The following is a 20,638-nucleotide window of genomic DNA, read 5'->3' as shown; positions in this document are numbered from 1 at the left end:
ACATGTAATTAAAATAAATTCAGTATATAATTATACATACAATTAACTTATAATGAAACTTATAATTTATTTTCAATAACTTTTTATGCAACAAAATACAAATATTAGCCTCGGAACTCGGAACGATTTTTTGAAAGTTAGTAAGTGTAAAAGTCGTTGTTTTCTTTGCCAAGATCATGTTGTCCCACGGACTTCTGTTAAAAGTACATTGTATAATAAAAATTTTGCATGCAAGTTACGTGGTAATGTTAATTGTAGAACAACCAATGTAATTTACCTATTAGAATGTAATAAATGCTGCCTAAAATATGTGGGGGAAACAACTAATAATATATATAAAAGATTTTCTGGACACAAGACAACAGTTAATAATGAAAAAACTAATAACTATCTAGTTCAACATTGTAGTAATGGTAAATGTTCCATATCAGATATAACTGTCACAATTTTAGAAAATTTAGAATTAGAAAATTTAAATAAAGAAGAGAAGAATAATAGACTACGTAAACAGGAGGATTTCTGGATCCATACTCTTGGTACAGCTTATCCTTTTGGGCTAAATGATCGTGTAGCAAAATATGGTGACATGTCTCATGTTGTTGTTAAATGTATTGATGGTTTTATGGACCATCCTTCTTTTACTTGTCCTACTAAACGTAAAAAACGATCGAGAGGACATAGGAAAAATAATAGAAAAAATGAATTAGATGTACATATGCTTTCTATAGATCTATGCCAGCTACTTGAATCTAGGGGTATGATTTCTGTAATAAAGTGTCTAAATAATTTATCCAAGAGGAATTTAATCAAACTTTTCTGGATTGTTAAGAATAATACAGCTCTTGATTATAATTTTAAAGTAATATGTGATACAATTTGCATTCTAACTAAAACGAAATTTATTTCAAAAAAGAAAAAGTTCGATAAGATTAGTAATAAGGATAACAGATTATATTTACCTATTAATTTTACTTGCAAGCAGATTGAAGATATTAATTTACCATAAATTTTAAATCAGCGGCATGTGAAACAGGCCCTTCCTAGTAATTTAAATTATAATGATAGTCCAGTTTTAGCTTATAAATTTTCAAAAACTATTGGGCAAATTATTTTTAATTATAATTTAATACTAAAAAAACTAGATAGCGATATAAATTGGGAACCGGTTTGTAATTGTAAGGAACTTGGCCCATTTGTAAATCCTACTTACAAACATGTTATAACAGGGGACTTGTCAATAATAAAGCAAGATGATCTTCAAATTATAATGAATAAAGGGGCTAATTTCTGTCTTTCTCATCATCTGAAACCATCGAGTGTTCTTGATGGCTTGGAAGATGATTTTGATTTATTTATTGATAAGTGGTGTAAGAAAGAGAATAAAAATAAAGAGAGTTTTCAAAGTTGGAAGAATTTAATTATTAGTAGAGTAAGAAATAAAATATATTCTAACTTAAAAAATAGTAACACTAAATCATTATTTTATAATTCGAAGATTAAACAAGCAATTGCTAATCTAAAGAATGAATTTGTAATTGTGCCAGTGGATAAAGCTAATAATAATTTTGCCATAATTTGTCAGAAGCTGTATTGTGATATCTTAAAAAGGGAGTTATGCACAACTAATGTTTATGAAAAGGTAAATATAGAGGATGAGAATTTAATTGAAAAGACTGAAGAAATACTTTTTAAAAATTTTAATATTAAAATAAATGACAATGATAAAAAGTTCCCTTTCCTATATTGGACTGTAAAATTTCATAAGAATCCCCCTAAACCACGGTTTATTGCTGGAGCAGCTAAATGTCCAACCCGCATTGCTGATACTGACCTCTCTTTAATTTTAAAGGAAATTGTAAATAAACTTAAAACCTATTGTTCTGGTATTAAAAAATTTTCGAATTTTAATCCATATTGGAGTGTTAATAATTCACTGCAGGTGATAGATTCTTTAACAATGGTTTCAGCTAAAAGAATTTAGTCTTTCGATTTTGCGACAATGTATACTAATTTATCACTTAATTTAGTTTTTGATAATTTAAAAACTGTTTTAAAGAAATCTTTCCTCTTATCTAGTAAAAGGTTCTTAAAAATAGACAGTTATAATAAAAAAGCCATATGGACAAACTGCTTTAATACTACAGTTAACTTGAGATGTTACAGCTTGGATATGATTTTTGAGTTATTGGAATTTGTTTTATACAATACTTATATAAGATTTGGGGGTGATTTGTACAAGCAAATTATGGGAATTCCCATGGGGGGGAATGCCAGCCCATTTATAGCTGACTTGTTTTTAAGTCAACTAGAATATAAATATATGATGGATAAGAATAATCCAATTAATTTAAAACATGCTTTGTCAAATAATAAAAGATATTTAGATGATATTTTGGTCTTAAATTGTAAGGATTTCATTGATATTTCTAAAAATATAAATCCATCAGAGCTTATTCTTGAGCCTAGTCATGGCGCTGGTCATGAAGATCATTTCTTAGATTTAAATATTAATATTTGTGATAATAATAAATTAAGTTTTAAAATGTATAATAAAACGAATGATTTTGATTTTGAAGTGATTAGTAATATACACTCAAATATCACATATTCAGCGTTTTTCTCACAGTTACTTCGTTATGCAAGGATTTGTAGTAATTATATTGATTTTAAAAATAGATGTAAAATCTTAAGCCAAAAATTGATATCAAGAAGTTTTTCTACAAATAAATTAACTTGGCAATTTAAAAAATTTAGTTTTCATTATAACGAACTTTTAAATAAATATCAAAAGAATTATCTAGAAATACTTAAAGAAATTTTTAAATGATTTCGGAGGTTCGAGAAATGTTGTCACAGCGCCATTTATTTTGAATTGTGTTTCTAATTGAGCGGATTTTTTTTTTTTAAATTTAGCCACATGGTAAAGATGAATTCTATAATTGTTTAGTTCATTCAGGTTTTTTGCAATGTGTTAATATTTGTGATTTGGTAAAATTTATAATATTTAGTTTACCTATTGTTGCTAAAGGGAGGGATATATTAACAAGATAAGCTTGTTTTGGTTTTACTTGATTGTTTTACATTTGCTGTTTTTTTTTTCATAGGCATGTATTTTGGGGGTGATATCTGACGCGGGGATGCCATGGATATTCTGTGGTAGCCACAACACTGTGCTGGGTAGAGAATTTAGAGTGGCGAAACCCTATATAGGCCAGTGTATTCTCCTGATGAGCTCTTATGTTGGGTGTTGCCTCTGAATTATTTGTCTATATTATTTTTTCTATTGTTCGGTAAATGACGACTTATACTTATTGACGACATGACTGCCTGTCCATGGACTATTCTTTATGGTTGATTGTGTGTGGCTATGCTGTTTGACCTATGTGATTGTATGGATGAGTAGGGTTAAGGCCTCATTCAAGTGCTGGTCTATATTAATCACTAATTTAGGAAAACAGTCTTCCTTTTCTCCTTCTGTCTCTTTTTTTTTTTTTTTTTTTTTTTTTTTTTTTTTTTTTTTTTTTTTTTGTGTGTTTGTGCTGTAGCATTGGTGATTTCTCTTTTCATGATACAATATATGATTAAATATAGAATTAAATAATTTCAATAAGGACAAATAAATAAAGAAAATAATAATTTTCCTGTTAAAAAGAAGTGAAAGTGTTAAGTAAAGAAATAAAGACATGTAATTAAAAAAAAATTTAGCATATAATTATACATATAATTAACACACAACTAACTTGTAATTGAATATATAATAACATACAACGTATGATTACATATATAATCAAATAATTTCAATAAAAGGTAAAAAAAAAGGTTTTCCAAAGGAGACGTGACTTAGCTAAGTCGAAGTGCAATTATCTGCCTTGGGAACAGCGAATGACGTAGAAAGTAGCGTTTCCTTGTGGCTTTGATAGAAAGTAAGGTTTAACTATGGCTAAGTCTGTTAATCAACGTGATATAGATGCAAGTGCGCCTTACTACTTTTGAACACTAAAGACAAAAAATCCAATAAGCTGAATTTAATTGCTGTGATTTTTAAAATCTAATTCCAAGCAGTAGCACCCATTCACGAGAATATAGTTGGGGCAAGGATTTTTTTTTATGAGGATGCGAAAATTGTATTTACAAAACAACAGATTAGCAAAAAAAAATTATAGTTTCCGAAACACAGGGAGCGTAATTGTAAGTCAACTCTAAAACATTGTGAGTAAAATTTAAGTCAAAAATGTGTGTCCAATATTTTCTCTCATTTACATGTCTCACTAACAATTTACAAGCAAAACGGTTTATGAGAGCAATGATCCCATCCATACTTGTCGTATACACTACTATGTCCTTTAAAACACTTTTGTGATCATCTTGGCACTGAATAAATAAACAGGGCTGTCAATTTTAGAAAGCTTTTATTCCTTGGCTATCGAAATTATAAAGCTGTTGCCCTGACTTTAGAAAGCAATAGGCCCGATCCGGGTACCGAAGCACCGAATTTAGTTTTATCGGGATTCGGCAATTTATACTAAATGTTGTGGAGATTTTGGCAAGACCTGGTCTCTCGCAGTGGAAATATGAAGGGATTCAGATGCAATGCATTCCCATCTAATAAATCAAATATTGTTTTCTTGAAAGTATTTGATAGTTGGGGGAATGTTCAAGCCAAGAACCAGTTTCAAATTATAACCAATCCAAATTTTAACAGGACTGTAAAGGCATTTCCAGCTGATAGAGAATAATGCTATAAGATATCACAGTTACCAAAATATTCAGTAATAATTTTCTGTTCAAAGAGAAAAGTCCACAAATACTGAAATGGGAACACTTTTTAGTAAAAGATATACATGATGTTAATTCTCCAATGGTGGAGCAACTACCTAAAATTGAGCGTTCATGTCTAGCTAATATCTCACCCAGGTATTCAGAACTACTTGCCATTATCCATAACATGAATGTAGGTATGATAAAGGAGTTTAGAATGACAACAATTTGCTGAATATCCATGGTACCGGACCAGTTCAGCTGCAACTTGGTGACATAGCGCACAAAGAATATGAAATATTGTGTTGTATTTGCCACTTGAAGGAATATGAAAAACTCGTTACTTTTTACAGCTAAATTCACGTCCTGGACAATTTGTCTGTGACAATAAACCGCTTTCTTTAAAACTATCTGTGACGTCTGATGCAACCAAATTTGGTTTTTTGTTTTGTCAGTCAGCCGTTTACAAACTAGAACATACATTAGTGATACTAAGTAGCATAAATGTATGAGAAGTATTAAAACAGTTTCAAGTATCATGCGTGAAAGAGAACGTTTTGCTGTATAATTTAAGTAGATGTTGATTGATGAGAAGATCGTAAGAATCAGATTACCAGCTATATCATATGCTCTGATCTTTTTGCTCTTACTTAAAATTCTACCCCAAGCATCATTGTTTCTTCGGATTACAAACAAAGCAAAAATTACAGTTGATGCAATAAGCGTATTTATAATGGTATGCCTTAACAGCCTTAAAGCATCGGTGATGTATAAGACATTTTTGGCCAAATAGAAAAAACAGCCACAATACAAACAAAATAGACCAAACGAATAAATCTTGTAAATCCATGTGGTTTCTTTCACTAATAGATAAAACCCGAATATTTTAAGTAAAAATAAAGAAAGTAGTTTGGCCATTAGCTTCACGTACTTCTTTTTCGCCAAGAAAAGAGTCCACAAAAAGAAATATTTATTTCAAAGAATTCGCCGGGTTTCCATGGGAACTATAAGCCCTCGCTTCGGAATGCCGACTTCTTGTAATCAGCGTTGGTGATATGGGATAATATACAATTTAGCTCTAAAAAATTAGTGTTTCTAAAGAATGTATGCTCCTTAGTTGAAATAAAACTAAAATAGTCAAAGGTTTAACACGAAACTGTTAGAAATTCAACTTCTGTTTTGCCAAAATCTTCTGTTTCCCAATTCACTATAAAATTGTTTCTAATAACTAGCGGTAGTTTGTTAGTAGCTTTTTCACAAAATGAACTCAATTGTCGAACCAATTAGAAACAAGTTTTGCGTGGAAATGTTTAGTTTTATTCAAAAAGGCTTGTCTCCAGCAACAATATTGTCTATTTTAAGAAACTGACTTGAGTAGGATTTATCCAAAAGATCCATTCTCCCTTTGATTTATGTTGTAGACTTGGAGTTGGCTCGCTTTGAACATTTATTCAGCTCAGGTAACTCAAAAGAAAATTCTTTTTTTTTACGAATTTGAAATTTGGCCCTTAAATTAATAGGGTAATATCTAGATTTGCGAAAGTATCCAAGGGACAAAATGTTAATCTTTTATATTTATTTACTTTATTAATGTGCTAAGAATATTTTTGATATTATTATTATTTATTGTATTGCCGTCTCATACTTAAAGGGGTGCAAGCTTAGGAAGGGTCGTATTGAATTTATTGTTATTTACTGGCGGTTCAGGGTAAAAATTTGAGAAGAGAGGAGATCACGCTTTGTTTAGTGTATGTACTACCTAAGGGCCCAAACGTGCATCAATGCACAAGTAACTGTGCTAAGTGTAATTAAAAATTTTTCTTTTTAAATTGAAACCCATATTAAAATTGAAATATCTGAAGATATTGATAAGAGTGTAATAATATTTGAAGATATATATTTGATTGTTTTTTCTTTAAAAATAACTCCCTTCTTTCTAACTTAAAACATTTAATAGCCAAATTATTTTAACTGTATTTTGAGAGCCTAAAGAAAAAAAATATAATGAAATAACATCCCATGTAAAAATCAATACGAAGAAAACCCGAAATACAATTTCTGTTCTAAATCTAAAATTTATGTTGTGTGATATAACGTGCTTTGATTTACCAGAGCTGTGTTCTGAAACTCTGTTTAATAGCCAGTTATTTTCGTCTTCACTTTTGATACAGTCAAGGATAATTCCTTAAGAGAGGGATTGCACCCTTGCTGTGCACAATAAATCTGAGAACAGAAGAATTATCTAAAACAAAAAGATGAATTGATTTTATTGTCAGTTGTTGCTTCGCGTATCCCTTTTCTTGTAAATTAGCTTTAATTCACAATAGCTTTATTATCACGTTTGATTCGTTATTTTTATGAATGAATTGTGAAAGGCTCAAATTTTAGAAAAGTTTAGACCTTTCAACACGTTTTTGAAGACCTCCCAGCTTCTAAACTAAAACTAATGCGATGAAACTTTTAACCCTTCGTTTGCAAAATAACTATTTCCTTGTTTAAATTAGAAATTAATTTTAGGAAGTGCTGATTGAGGAAACAAGTCTGCACAGACAAACTCATCATATAAAGTAATTTGTTAAGTGTCATCATATGTAAATTGAGTCTGGAAGGATTATTTGATTAACGAATTGAAACAACTTTTACTGATTGGTTAAACAACTGGTAAAAATAATAAAATAAATGGAAAAGACAAGGAAATAGAAACAAATCATAAACATCTTTTTTGGCAAACATTATATTTTTTCACATAGAATTTTGTCATAGTCCACAATTTGTTCAAGAAACCTTAAAACATATTTTAATTGCAGAGCATTGGAACCATGGCTTTTATTCAAAACGTTTATCTTTTTTCCCGTGACCTTTTCTTTCCCTTTAAAAATTAAACCAATCTGAAATTTAATTGCATGACATCTATAAGCAAACAAACCTACAACAAAAGACGAGAGAAAAATAAAGTTAATGAAAATAACAGGTTTGTATATATATATTATATGATTATATATATTTAATTTATTTGATATTATTATCAAATAATAATATTATTATCAAATTTATCAATATATTTGAATAAATTTGATTGGCAACGGTGTTTTCTTATCTTAACTAAGTGTAATCCAAAAATCTTCAAAAATCAGAGGAAATAAGTATCAATCTGCTTACCTGCTTTGCTAATAAGTGACCCTATAGAGTGGTGTATTACCCTAACTTACATTTTTAAGGTCAATCTTGTTATTTAAGGACTTTTTTGTTTGACCTTGCTTTAATTAGCCCACGTGTACGCTTGGTTTCAAAATTAGCGCGCGGGCACTGTTGTCCCTATTAGAACGGTAGAGTTATGGAGAAAAAAAATAAAGGATCGTCTAACTCAGTTGCCCAAACAAGACCAAGACATTCGCCCAAAAAAGGTGTTGATGAGTGCAAAGGCTGTGACTCCAAATTGCAAGATGACGATTTTGCATTGCTTTGCGAATCCTGGGTATGCATCGTATGCTTGGGAATGACAGAGCCGGAATGCAACTTATTCTCAACAATGACTCGGAGGCTCGGGTCACTTCGGTTCTGCCCCGTATGTAAACAACAGAAAAACACGATCAACCAAGGGCTGATATCTGCAGAAATTAAAGATATTTTGAGGGGTGAAATTCAAACGTCATTTAAGGCGATGGAGGATAAGTTTTGCGTTTTATTAGAGCCTATCCAACGGAAAGTAGCTGAAATCGAGAATGACCTGAAAAATAAGTGCACACTTTCCGACGTCCAGTATTTTACCGAGAACCTAATAGGAGTGAAGTGTCAGAACTTGGAAAAAAGCCTAACTGAAAAATTTGTGAAAAAGGACCAGGAAATCAGTGTCAGTACCTCGAACTTAAGTTCATTTTATGTGTCGGATTTTGTGGAAAAACAAAAAAACCTGATCGTGTTTGGTTTAGCTGAAGACGCTACTTTGTCATCTCGTAGACAACAAAACGAGACCGATTGCGAATTTTTCAACGACAAGCTACTTGTACTTTGCCCTGTGAAATGTAGCTACTCAGTTAGACTTGGTAAACATACGCCTGGTAAGATCAGGCCTATTAAGTTGATGTTTTAAGACACCGGTAGAACGAGATACAGCTTGTTTCTTTCTGATGTCCGAGACTGCTAGCATCATAGCTACATACCCCTTGTTCAAAATCTATCATGATCGTATTAACATTGAATTGTTGGAAAAAAAGAAGTACGATGCCCTGAAACAGGAGCTGAAATCAAAATTGGACGCTGGCGAAACTAACTGGAAAATAAAACGTAGCAAAAACGGACTGACCCTCTTGAATAATAACTCTTTTCGTGAAACCCCAAATAGCTACGCGAGCATCGAAGAGTGACTCCCTAAAAAAGTTGAAGTGTCTGAGTGATAAATTTTTGGTGGCATATACAAATGCAGACTGCCTGTCATCTAAATGGGAAGAGTTTAGTGAGCTAATAAAGCAACGTAAACCACATTTAGTTGTTGTTACCGAAGTTTTACCAAAACATTTCAGTGACCCGTCTATTTATTTTCAGCCACTACCACAATATAATTTAGTACCTAATAATTCAGCTAAAAGAGGGAGTTGTATTTATATTCATTGTTCTATTAAGATTTCAGTGATTGTTGATTCGTTAGTAGACTCAGTGTCAGAGTGTCTTTTGGTTGATGTTAAATTGCCTTTAATAGTACTTACATGTGTATTGCAGCTTTTTGTCGTAGTCCTACTGTGAATTTATCGAGTCCAGTTAATAATGCCAATATTCTAGCGTGTATTTCTCGTCTTGTTAGTCGTAGTTCAAAGTTTTTTATTCTAGGTGACTTCAATTTACATTTGATAGATTGGAGTGCGCATAGTACAAGTTTGTCCATGGAACATAACGCTTTACCAACTCAGCTACTTCGGCTTGGATACATTCGTTTTTAAATTGGTATGAAATAATTCAGACGTCAAATAATGACGTCACTCGACAGACAGACAGACAGACAGACAACTTATTTTTATATATATGCCTGTTTTCTTGCTGTTCTTGTGATTCCTCTGCACGCTTTCTTTTCTTACTTTCTCTATCAGCCGCAAGTTTTTTGGCATAGACTCTTTGAGCTGCTTCCTCGGCTGTTGCCATTGTAGGTTCTTCAGTCATTTTACAATTAAACATTTTTCCGTGCAAGATCTTCTTACAATTAAAAATTTGTCTTTGAACGATTTTCTTAAATACCTTTAATAACGTCATCGTCATAACAAACATGACGACAACCAACTTCATGATGACATGATGACATGACGTCACTCGACAGACATAACACACAAACAACTTATTTATATATATATACTAGCTGTTGGGGTGGCGCTTCGCGCCACCCCAACAACAAGTTGGTGGGGGCGCTTCGCGCCCCCCCAAGCCCCCCCCGCGCGCGTAAGTCGTTACGCGCCATATTAGTTACGCGCCATTGTAGTTGTGTCCCTATGTCCCACCTGTGAATATATATATATATATATATATATATATATATATATATATATATATATATATATATATATATATATATATATATATATATATATATATATATATATATATATATATATATATATATATATATATATATATATATATATATATATATATATATATATATATATAAATATATATATATATATATATATATATATATATATATATGTATATATATATATATATATATATATATATATATATATATATATATATATATATATATATATATATATAATATATATATATATATATATATATATAATATATATATATATATATATATATATATATATATATATATATATATATATATATATATATATATATATATATATATATATATATATATATATATATATATATATATATATATATATATATATATATATATATATATATATATATATATATGTATATATATATATAATATATATATATATATATATATATATATATATATATATATATATATATATATATATATATATATATATATATATATATATATATATATATATATATATATATATGTTTTTAACTACGTAAAACTTGCGAATATACATTTTGCTGTCCCATCGTCTGTGCATATAAATAGATTGTCAGGTTTACCGACTCTTGAACATGCAACGCATAATGGTCCATGGGAAAACAATCCGTATTCAGATCTATACCTCATGATTCTATTGATTGCTCTTGAGCTTTGTTGATGGTGATTGCTAATCGACCATTTCCTTTGTTGCCGTCGTCATTTATATATCCCCCTGTGCCCCCCGGCGTCCCCGTTGTAGTTGTGTCCCTGTGTCCGGGTCGTCATTTATATTCCCTGTGTCCCCGTCGTCATTTGTGTCCCGGTGTCCCAGTCTGTGATTTCTATTTGAGTGTCCCGGGCGTCATTTATATTCGTCAGGATATTGTAAGGCATCGTAGCATCGATGAGTTTAAGCAATTCTTGTCAACTGATTGTTTCGCCTATAAAGAATATTATCTCGAGGTAAGAACTGATCACCGACCACAACGATTGCAACTTTGTTGATAGTTGCGTATCAGGAGGCATCAATTCGATTGCTGTTTTTAAGCAGAAGCACTAAATTATTATTTTTGTTTAAAAGATTATATATATAATTATATATATATATTTTCTTTTAGTTTTTTTGTAGTTTTTACCTTTTTTAGTTTTTTTCTTCTTTTGTATTAATGCTAAAGCCAAGGTTCAAACCTGGAGCCTCTCGAACCTAGAACCTGAAACATAACACTTTACCAACTCAGCTACTCGGCGTGAATACATTCGTTTTGAGCAGCTTCCTCGGGTGTTGCCATTGTAGGTTCTTCAGTCATTTTACAAATAGAATTTCTCTTAAAACGGTCTTCTTACAATTAAAAATTTGTCTTTGAACGATATCTTAAATACCTTTGTCCTGGTCGTCATTTATATTGCCTGTGTCCCGGTCGTCATTTGTGTCCCGGTATCCCAGTCTGTAATTTCTCCTTTAGTGTCCCGGTCGTTATTTATATTCCCTCTGTCCCGGTCGTCATTTGTGTCCGGTCTGTAATTTCTCTTTGAGTGTTTTTTCTTTTTAGTATTTTTTTAGTTTTTTACTTTTTTTCTTTTTTCAGTTTTCTTTTTCTTCTTTATTTTCAGCTTCACTATGAAATATATATCGCCGAACCTTTGTTTTTTTAACTAAAATCTGGTAGGCATTGATGACCTTATCCAAGTCAAGATCCCAAACCCAATCATCATCGCTATCATTTTCAGTTTTGATATGTTTTGACTCTCGCTGTCCAGGTGGATCTTCAATCTAACTGCGCGGTTTTGCGTTCTTTAGCCTCAAGCCTGTTTCCTTGCTGTTCTTTTGATTCCTCGGCACGCTTTCTTTTCTGACTTTCTCTATCAGTAGCAAGTTTTTTGGCATAGACTCTTTGAGCATCTTCATCGGCTTTTGCCATTGTAAGTTCATCAGTCATTTTAAACTAAACATTAATAGATTTCTACGTGAACATATATGTCTTAAATATCTTTAATGACGTCACGTCATAGCAAAAATGACGACAACTAACTTCATGACGCCAGTCGACACAAAAACATGACGTCACCTGATCCACAGACAGACAACTTGTTTTTATATATGTAGATAGATATAATTCTAAAATTGTCAGGTAATTTCTATTTTGAAATAAAAACTAAAAATTATTGCTCAGACAACATAAATATTTTTGATATTTACATAATAGCTTTAGTGGTTCTGGACTGAAAACTAAATATGCTAATCAAATTGGGAATTGCCATCTTTTAGGTTGAAAAGGCAGATCCATTGGAATCATGAGAATGCGTGGAATAAGAAAAGCCAAACCCTCAAAAGGCCTGTCAAGATTGTTGCCTCTATTACGTTATAACAGACATAACACGTCATTTGTGTCCCGGTGTCCCAGTCTGTAGTTTCGTTAGTCGACATACATGACGTCAGACGACAAACAACTTCATGACGACATACAGCTCAATCCTTATAATGACGTCAGTCGACAAACATGACTCCAGTCGACACACAAACATGACGTCAGTCGACAGACAGACAAACAACTTATTTTTATATAGATAGAAGATATATATATATATATATATATATATATATATATATATATATATATATATACTATATATATATATATATATATATATATATATATATAAATAAGTTGTCTGTCTGTCTGTCTGTGGATCAGGTGACGTCATGTTTCTGTGTCGGATGACGTCATGTTTTCGACTGACGAAATTACAGACCGGGACATCGGGACACAAATGACGACCGGGACACCGCACAAAGGGAATATAAATGACGACCGGGACACAAGGAATGTTCGATTAGCAATCACCGTCAACAAAGCACCGGGACACATATGACGACCGGGACACAGGGAGTATAAATGATGACCAGGACATAAGTAAAAAAAATTAAAAACTAAAAAAAAGGTAAAAACTACAAAAAAACTAAAAGAAAAAAAAAACTAAAAACTAATAAAAACTAAAAAAGCTAAAAAGCTAAAAAAAACTAAAAAACAAATAGAATGAAAACGGAAAAAAATGAAAAATAAAGGAGAAAAACAAAACTAAAAAAAAGAAAAAAAACTAAAAAAGGTAAAAAACTAAAACCTAAAAAAAGATCAATTCAAAAACGAATGTATATATAGACCGGGACACAAATGACGACCGGGACACAGGGAATATAAATGACAACCAGGACACTCAAGAGAAATTACAGACCGGGACACCGGAACACAAATGACGACCGAGACAAAAATGACGACCGGGACACCGCGACACAGGGAATATAAATTACGACCGCGACACTCAAAGAGAAATTACAAACTGGGACACCGGGACACAAATGACGACCGGGGACACAGGGAAACAACAACAACGGGGACGCCGGGGGGGCACAGGGGGATATATAAATGACGACAGGGACACAGGGAATGTTTGATTAGCAATCACCATCATCAAAGCTCAAGGGCAATCATAAGAATAATGAGGTATAGATCTGAACTCAGATTGTTTTTCCCATGGACAATTATATGTTGCATGTTCAAGAGTCGGTAAACCTGACATCTATTTATATTCACAGACAATGGACAGCCAAGAATGTTGTACATTCGCAAGTTTTTACGTAGTTAAAAATATATATATATATATAATATCTATCTGTATTCACAGGTGGGACACAGGGACGCAACTACAATGGTGCGTAAATAATATGGCGCGTAACGACCTGCGCGCGCGGGGGGGGCTTGGGGGGGGAGGCGCGAAGCGCCCCCACCAACAGCTAGTATATATATATATATATATATAAATATATATATATATATATATATATATATATATATATATATATATATATATATATATAAATAAGTTGTCTGTGTGTGTGTGTGTCGAGTGACGTCATGTTTGTTTGTCGAATGACATCATAAAGTTAGTTGTCGTCATGTTTGTTATGACGATGACGTCGTTAAATGTATTAAAGACATTCGTTCACGGAAAAATCTTTGATTGTAAAATGACTGAAGAACCTACAATGGCAACAGCCGAGGAAGCTGCTCAAAGAGTCTATGCCAAAAAACTTGCTGCTGATAGAGAAAGTAAGAAGAGAAAGCGTGCCAAGGAATCACAAGAACAGCAAGAAAACAGGCTTGCGGCTGATAGAGAAAGTAAGAAAAGAAAGCGTGCCGAGGAATCACAAGAACAACGAGAAAACAGGCTTGCGGCTAAAGAACACAAAACCGCGCAGTTAGATGAAAATCCACCTGGACAGCGAGAGTCAAAACATATAAAAACTGAAAATGATAGCGATGATGATTGGGTTTGGGATTTTGACTTGGATAAGGTCATCAATGCCTACCAGATTTAAGTTTAAAAAAAACAAAGGTTCGGCGATATGTACTTCATATTGACGCTGAAAAATAAAGAAGATAAAAAAAACTGAAAAAGAAAAAAGGTAAAAAACTATAAAAGACTAAAAAGAAAAAACACCCAAAGAGAAATTACAGACCGGGACACAAATGACGACCGAGACAGAGGGAATATAAATGACGACCGGGAACCTCAAAGAGAAATTACAGACTGGGACACCCGGACACAAATTACGACCGGGACACAGGGAATATAAATGACGACCGGGACAACGCATATTAAGTCGTTACGCGCCATATTAGTTACGCACCATTGTAGTTGTGTCCCTGTGTCCCACCTGTGAATAGAGATAGATATAAATATATGCTTTTAACTACGTAAAACATGCGAATATACAACATTCTTCGCTGTCCCATTGTCTGTGCATATAAATAGATTGTCAGGTTTACTGACTCTTGAACATGCAACATATAATTGTCCATGGGAAAAACAATCCGTATTCAGATCTATACCTCATTATTCTAATGATTTGTCCCTGTGTCCCGGTCGTCATTTATATTCCCTGTGTCCCGGTCGTCATTTGTGTCCCGGTGTCCCGGTTTGTAATTTCTCTTTGAGTGTCCCGGTCGTCATTTATATTCCCTGTGTCCCGGTGTCCTGGTCGTCATTTGTGTCCCGGTGTCCCGGTCTGTAATTTCTATTCGAACAATCCCTGTGTCCCGGTCGTCATTTATATATCCCACCTGTGCCCCCGGCGTCCCCATTGTAGTTGTGTCCCTGTGTCCCGGACGTCATTTATATTCCCTGTGTCCCGGTCGTGATTTGTGTCCGGGTGTCCCAGTCTGTAATTTCTCTTTGAGGTTCCCGGTCGTCATTTGTATTCCTTCTGTCTCGGTCGTCATTTGTGTCCCGGTCTGTAATTTCTCTTTGGGTGTTTTTTCTTTTTATTTTTTTTTTTTTAGTTTTTTACCTTTTTTCTTTTTTCAGTTTTCTTTATCTTCTTTATTTTTCAGCGTCAATATGAAGTACATATCGCCGAACCTTTGTTTTTTTAACTTAAATCTGGTAGGGATTGATGACCTTATCAAAATTTCTCTTTGGGTGTCAAAATCCCAAACCCACTCATCATCGCTATCATTTTCAGTTTTGATATGTTTTGACTCTCGCTGTCCAGGTGGATTTTCATATAACTGCGCGGTTTTGCTTTCTTTAGCCGCAAGCCTGTTTTCTTGTTGTTCTTGGGATTCCTCGGCACGCTTTCTTTTCTTACTTTCTCTATCAGCCGCAAGCCTGTTTTCTTGCTGTTCTTGTGATTCCTCGGCACGCTTTCTTTTCTTACTTTCTCTATCAGCAGCAATTTTTTTCGAATACACTCTTTGAGCAGCTTCCTCGGCTGTTGCCATTGTAGGTTCTTGAGTCATTTTACAATTAAACATTTTTCCGTGAACGAATGTCTTAAATACCTTTAATGACGTCATCGTCATAACAAACCTGACGACAACTAACTTCATGACGTCAGTCGACACACAAACATGACGTCACTCGACACACACACACATACAGACAACTTATTTATATATATATATATATATATATATATATATATATATATATATATATATATATATATATATATATATATATATATATATATATATATATATATATATATATATATATATATATATATATATATATATATATATATATATATATATATATATATATATATATATATATATATATATATATATATATATATATATATATATATATATATATATATATATATATATATATATATATATATATTATTTTCTGGTTTTACCGGTGTCTCCAAACCTAGCCTTATCCTATTGGATTTATTAAATAAAAACATTTTTTTTGACTGAAGGTAAGGAGCGACATTAGGGCTTTAAACGAGCAGAGATTGTTCTGTATATGGGAGGGACTGTCCCCTCCTCAACGTCCCACTCTTTACTCTAGAGTTTTTTATTGTTTTAAAAAGTAGATTTGTGAGAGAGATTCAAACTTTGGCGTGGGGAGCGGGGCGTTGGGGAGGGGACAGTCCCTTTCATGTACGGAACGGTTTCTGTTCATTTTAGGTTTTATTGTCGCTCTTTGCTTTTTAGTTAAAGAAAACTTGTTTTTTTTATTTAATTTCTGAACGTTATGAATTAATGCAGGTTTTAGATTTTGGCTCACCGAACATGAATAATTAAAACGAAAATTGTATATTAGTTTTAATTTTTTTGCTAAATGGCTTTGTTCAAGCTTTGATCGGACTATTTTGAGAAAAGGGGGCGGGTGAGGGTGCCACGTTGTTCTCCAATTTTTTGGTTACATTGTTTTATTTACAAACATCTTTATTAGTGATAAATATACGTAACTTACAAATTAACTTACATAACGAACTTCTATATTCCAATTTTTTTATTACGTATGTGGGGGTTTCGTCCCCTCGTCAATACCTTGCTCTTTGCGCTAAAGCTTGAATTTTGCTCCAGTTATTTAAGAATGACCTCTGAATCACAAAGGCCGTTTAATTAGAATAAACAGCTCTTTTGAATTATTAAAAATACTTACGCGTAAAGAGCGAGGTGTTGAGGAGGGGACGAATCTCCTCATATGCGTAATAATTTCTGTTCGTTTTAAGTTTTAATGTTGCTCCTTATTTTTAGTTGAAAAAACTTGTTTTTTTTTATTTAATTTCTTTTTTTTTAATATGCTGGAAAATTCAGAGCCTCCTTAGTGGAAATCCCATTCCCCGATGAAAAATTCCTCCATGGAAAGATCCTCCCACGTAACCCCCCTCTCCGACCCCCCCCCCCTCCCTGCCCTTGAGAAAAAATCCCCCTTGAATACGTCTATATACTTCCCAATAACCAATATTGTATGAAAGCAACGGGCAAAGTTCATAACTTGTTGCTCTTCCATCGGGGACTGTGGGGGATTAAGTCGTCCTTTAAGACATGGTTACTCGATTTTTCGACTATGCTGAACAAAATAGCTATCTCAAAATTTTGATCGGGTGACTTTGGGAAAAAATGAGCATGGGATGGGGCCTAGTTGCTCTCCAATTTTTTTAGGCACTTAAAAGGCCACTAGAACTTCTAATTTTCGTTTGAATGAGCGCTCTTGCGACATTCTAGGACCAATTGGTCGGTACGATCACCCCTGAAAAAAAACAAATAAGCACATATCCATGATCTTTCTTCTGGTAAAAAATACAAAATTCAATATTTTTGTAAATAGGAGTTTGAAACCTCCATTAGGGTTCTCTGATACGCTGAATCCGATGATGTGATTTTATCAGATTCTCTGACTTTTAAGGAGTGTTTCCCCCTTTTTTTTGAAAATAAGGCAAATTTTCTTAGGATCGTAACTTTTGATGGATAAGACTAAACTTGATGTATAGTCTTAACTCGTATATTTAAAATGAGCATAAAAATCCGATTCTTTTGATGTATCTATTGGTATCAAAATTCCGTTTTTAAACTTTCTGTTACTATTTAGCTGGTTAGCTCCTTACTTACTGTTCTTTCACGAACTGTTTGATAACAAAAGAAATACTTACTCTCATCTATAAACCCTGCGCAATATTTAGTATATTTAATTTTTTCAATAAAAAGTTATATTAAATAGAGAAAATGTAGAAATCATATAAGTCTCGATAAGGGCGTAGACCTGGAACCACCTCCAACCTGTGAATATGCCTGGTTTGGAAGAGATGTTTTATCTCTTCTATTATTTATTATTGCTTAGCGATCCGCTTTCTTCCTTTACTCCGGAGATGAGGAATCTTATGCAGTCTAATCTTAATATAATTGTACACTAAGGGCTTTGAAACGAAAAAGCCACGAGTACTATGAAGTCAATCAAACTTTGAATTCAGCACCGGCAGGCGTCACACAAGGAGCCATCCTTCTACGCCTCGATAAATGTATGGGAGGGAGTAACTAAATTCTTAGGGATTAGTGTTTCTCTCTACTTATATAAAAAATATTTCCTTTAATAATTTATTTAGTGTGTTTTTGAATTTTCCTCTTAAATATTAATAAAAAGTTTATATATTAATATTTTGGATTCCTTTATTTTGGAGGCCCGCCTTCTTACTTAGAAAAAATACTTCGTCTCCTCCTGGTTTGGAGGTGCAATAATATTTCTGATAATTTTCAGAAAGGAAAAACAAAATTCCTGTTTTAATATTGAACAAGCCGAAAAAGAAAATAAGTTGCATAATCTGTTTGCTCTTTTGCTGAAGTTGAGGATTGAAATGGACAGCTGTTCCAAAATTATTGGTCGGACCAATAAGCATTGGCTTGATTCCTAATAGTATTCCTAATTTAATCGTACATTAAGGGTTTTTAAGCAAAATAGTTACGAGTACTATGAGGTCAACCAACCTATGAATTCAGCAGTGGCAGGCGTACCACAAGGAGCCAGCCTCCTATGCGTGGATAATGGAGTTTAAATTATGGGAGGGAGCAATTAAATTTTTAGGGATTAGTGTTTTCCTCTACGTATTTATAACCTTTCCTTTGATAATTTGTTTATTTCATGTTTTAATTTTCCTCTTAAATATTAATATAGAATTTATATACTGAAATTTTGGTTAATTGAATTTGGAGGTTCGCCTTCTTGCTTATAAGAAACCCTCCGCCTGCTCCTGATTTGGAAGTGCAATAATAGTCCTGATAATTTTCAGAAAGGAAAAAAAAAATGCTGTTCTTATATTAAACGATCCAAGAAAGAAAATAGGTTGCATTATTTGTTCGCTCTTCTGCTGCAATTGACAATTGTTTCAATTGTGATGGACAACTATTCGAAGATTTTTGGTCGAATTAATAATCATTAGCTTGATATCTAACAGTATTCCTAATTTAATCGTACATTAAGGGCTGTTAAACAAAAAAGTTATGAGTACTATGAATGTAACCAAAATTACAATTCAGCAGTGGCAGGCGTACCACAAGGAGCCACCCCTCTATGCCTGGATTATGGAGTTTAACCTATGGGAAGGAGTAATTTAATTTTTAGGAACTAGTGTTTCTCACAACTTATTTAAAATCTTTCCTTTCATAATTTATTTTCTGCATTTTTGAATTTTCCTCTTGATTATTAAAAGGCTTCGAGTTTGTTTCCAGTTTGTTTTCAGAATGTTTTTTCTTTATGAGTTTTTATTTTTCTTTTAAATATAGCTATATGTATGTAATTTTCCTTATTGCATCTTTATTTCGGTACCAGATAAAGAATAATGGTGTTGCCCAAGACAGACCTTAAAAAATTATAAATAATAGCCTTCATGGGAATTGAACTCGAGCACATTTGTACTCTGGTGGCGCCATGTATGCATCTACATATATTTGTCTTTTGCATGGGATTGTCGTTCCACGCGACTGTTCAGTGCGCCGATGCCTACTCTCCTCGCTCCTATGGAAGGAGCTCCTTCATTTAAACGGAAAGCAGAGGAGGATTCGTTAGATGTTTTATAGAGTAATGGTTAACAAATATTTTTGGGCATCCATTTGACTTACTGTATTTCAAACAATAAGCTGTACGAAAATGTGGTTCCGTCTCCCTTTCTTGGGCTATAATGAGTGAAAGGTTGAGATGACTACGACACAGTTCGCGAATGAAAGATGACAGATATCCAGAGATCATTCCTTTAGGCCATCCATCTAGGACCAAACGAAAAGTAGGTCATCTCCGATTGTGGTGTGAAGAGGTAAGGAAGGATTTAAAGGAAATTGGGACTTCTTAGGAGGGAGAAAAGGGGGAAGCTTTGAATAGATTGGGATGGAAGAGGATCATCCGCAGCTGTGTTGACCTCTAGATAGATATAAACATTTAAAATAGACATGGGCTCCCATAAGCTTAATTTTAGGGGGAGGGGCTTGCCTGGTTTAATCGGTACTTTCAATGTTGTATACTAGAAATCTCAAAACA

Source organism: Artemia franciscana, chromosome 12 (assembly GCF_032884065.1).
Source record: "Artemia franciscana chromosome 12, ASM3288406v1, whole genome shotgun sequence".
In the NCBI taxonomy this organism is placed as follows: domain Eukaryota; kingdom Metazoa; phylum Arthropoda; class Branchiopoda; order Anostraca; family Artemiidae; genus Artemia; species Artemia franciscana.
Note: the sequence above shows the minus strand (reverse complement) of the source record.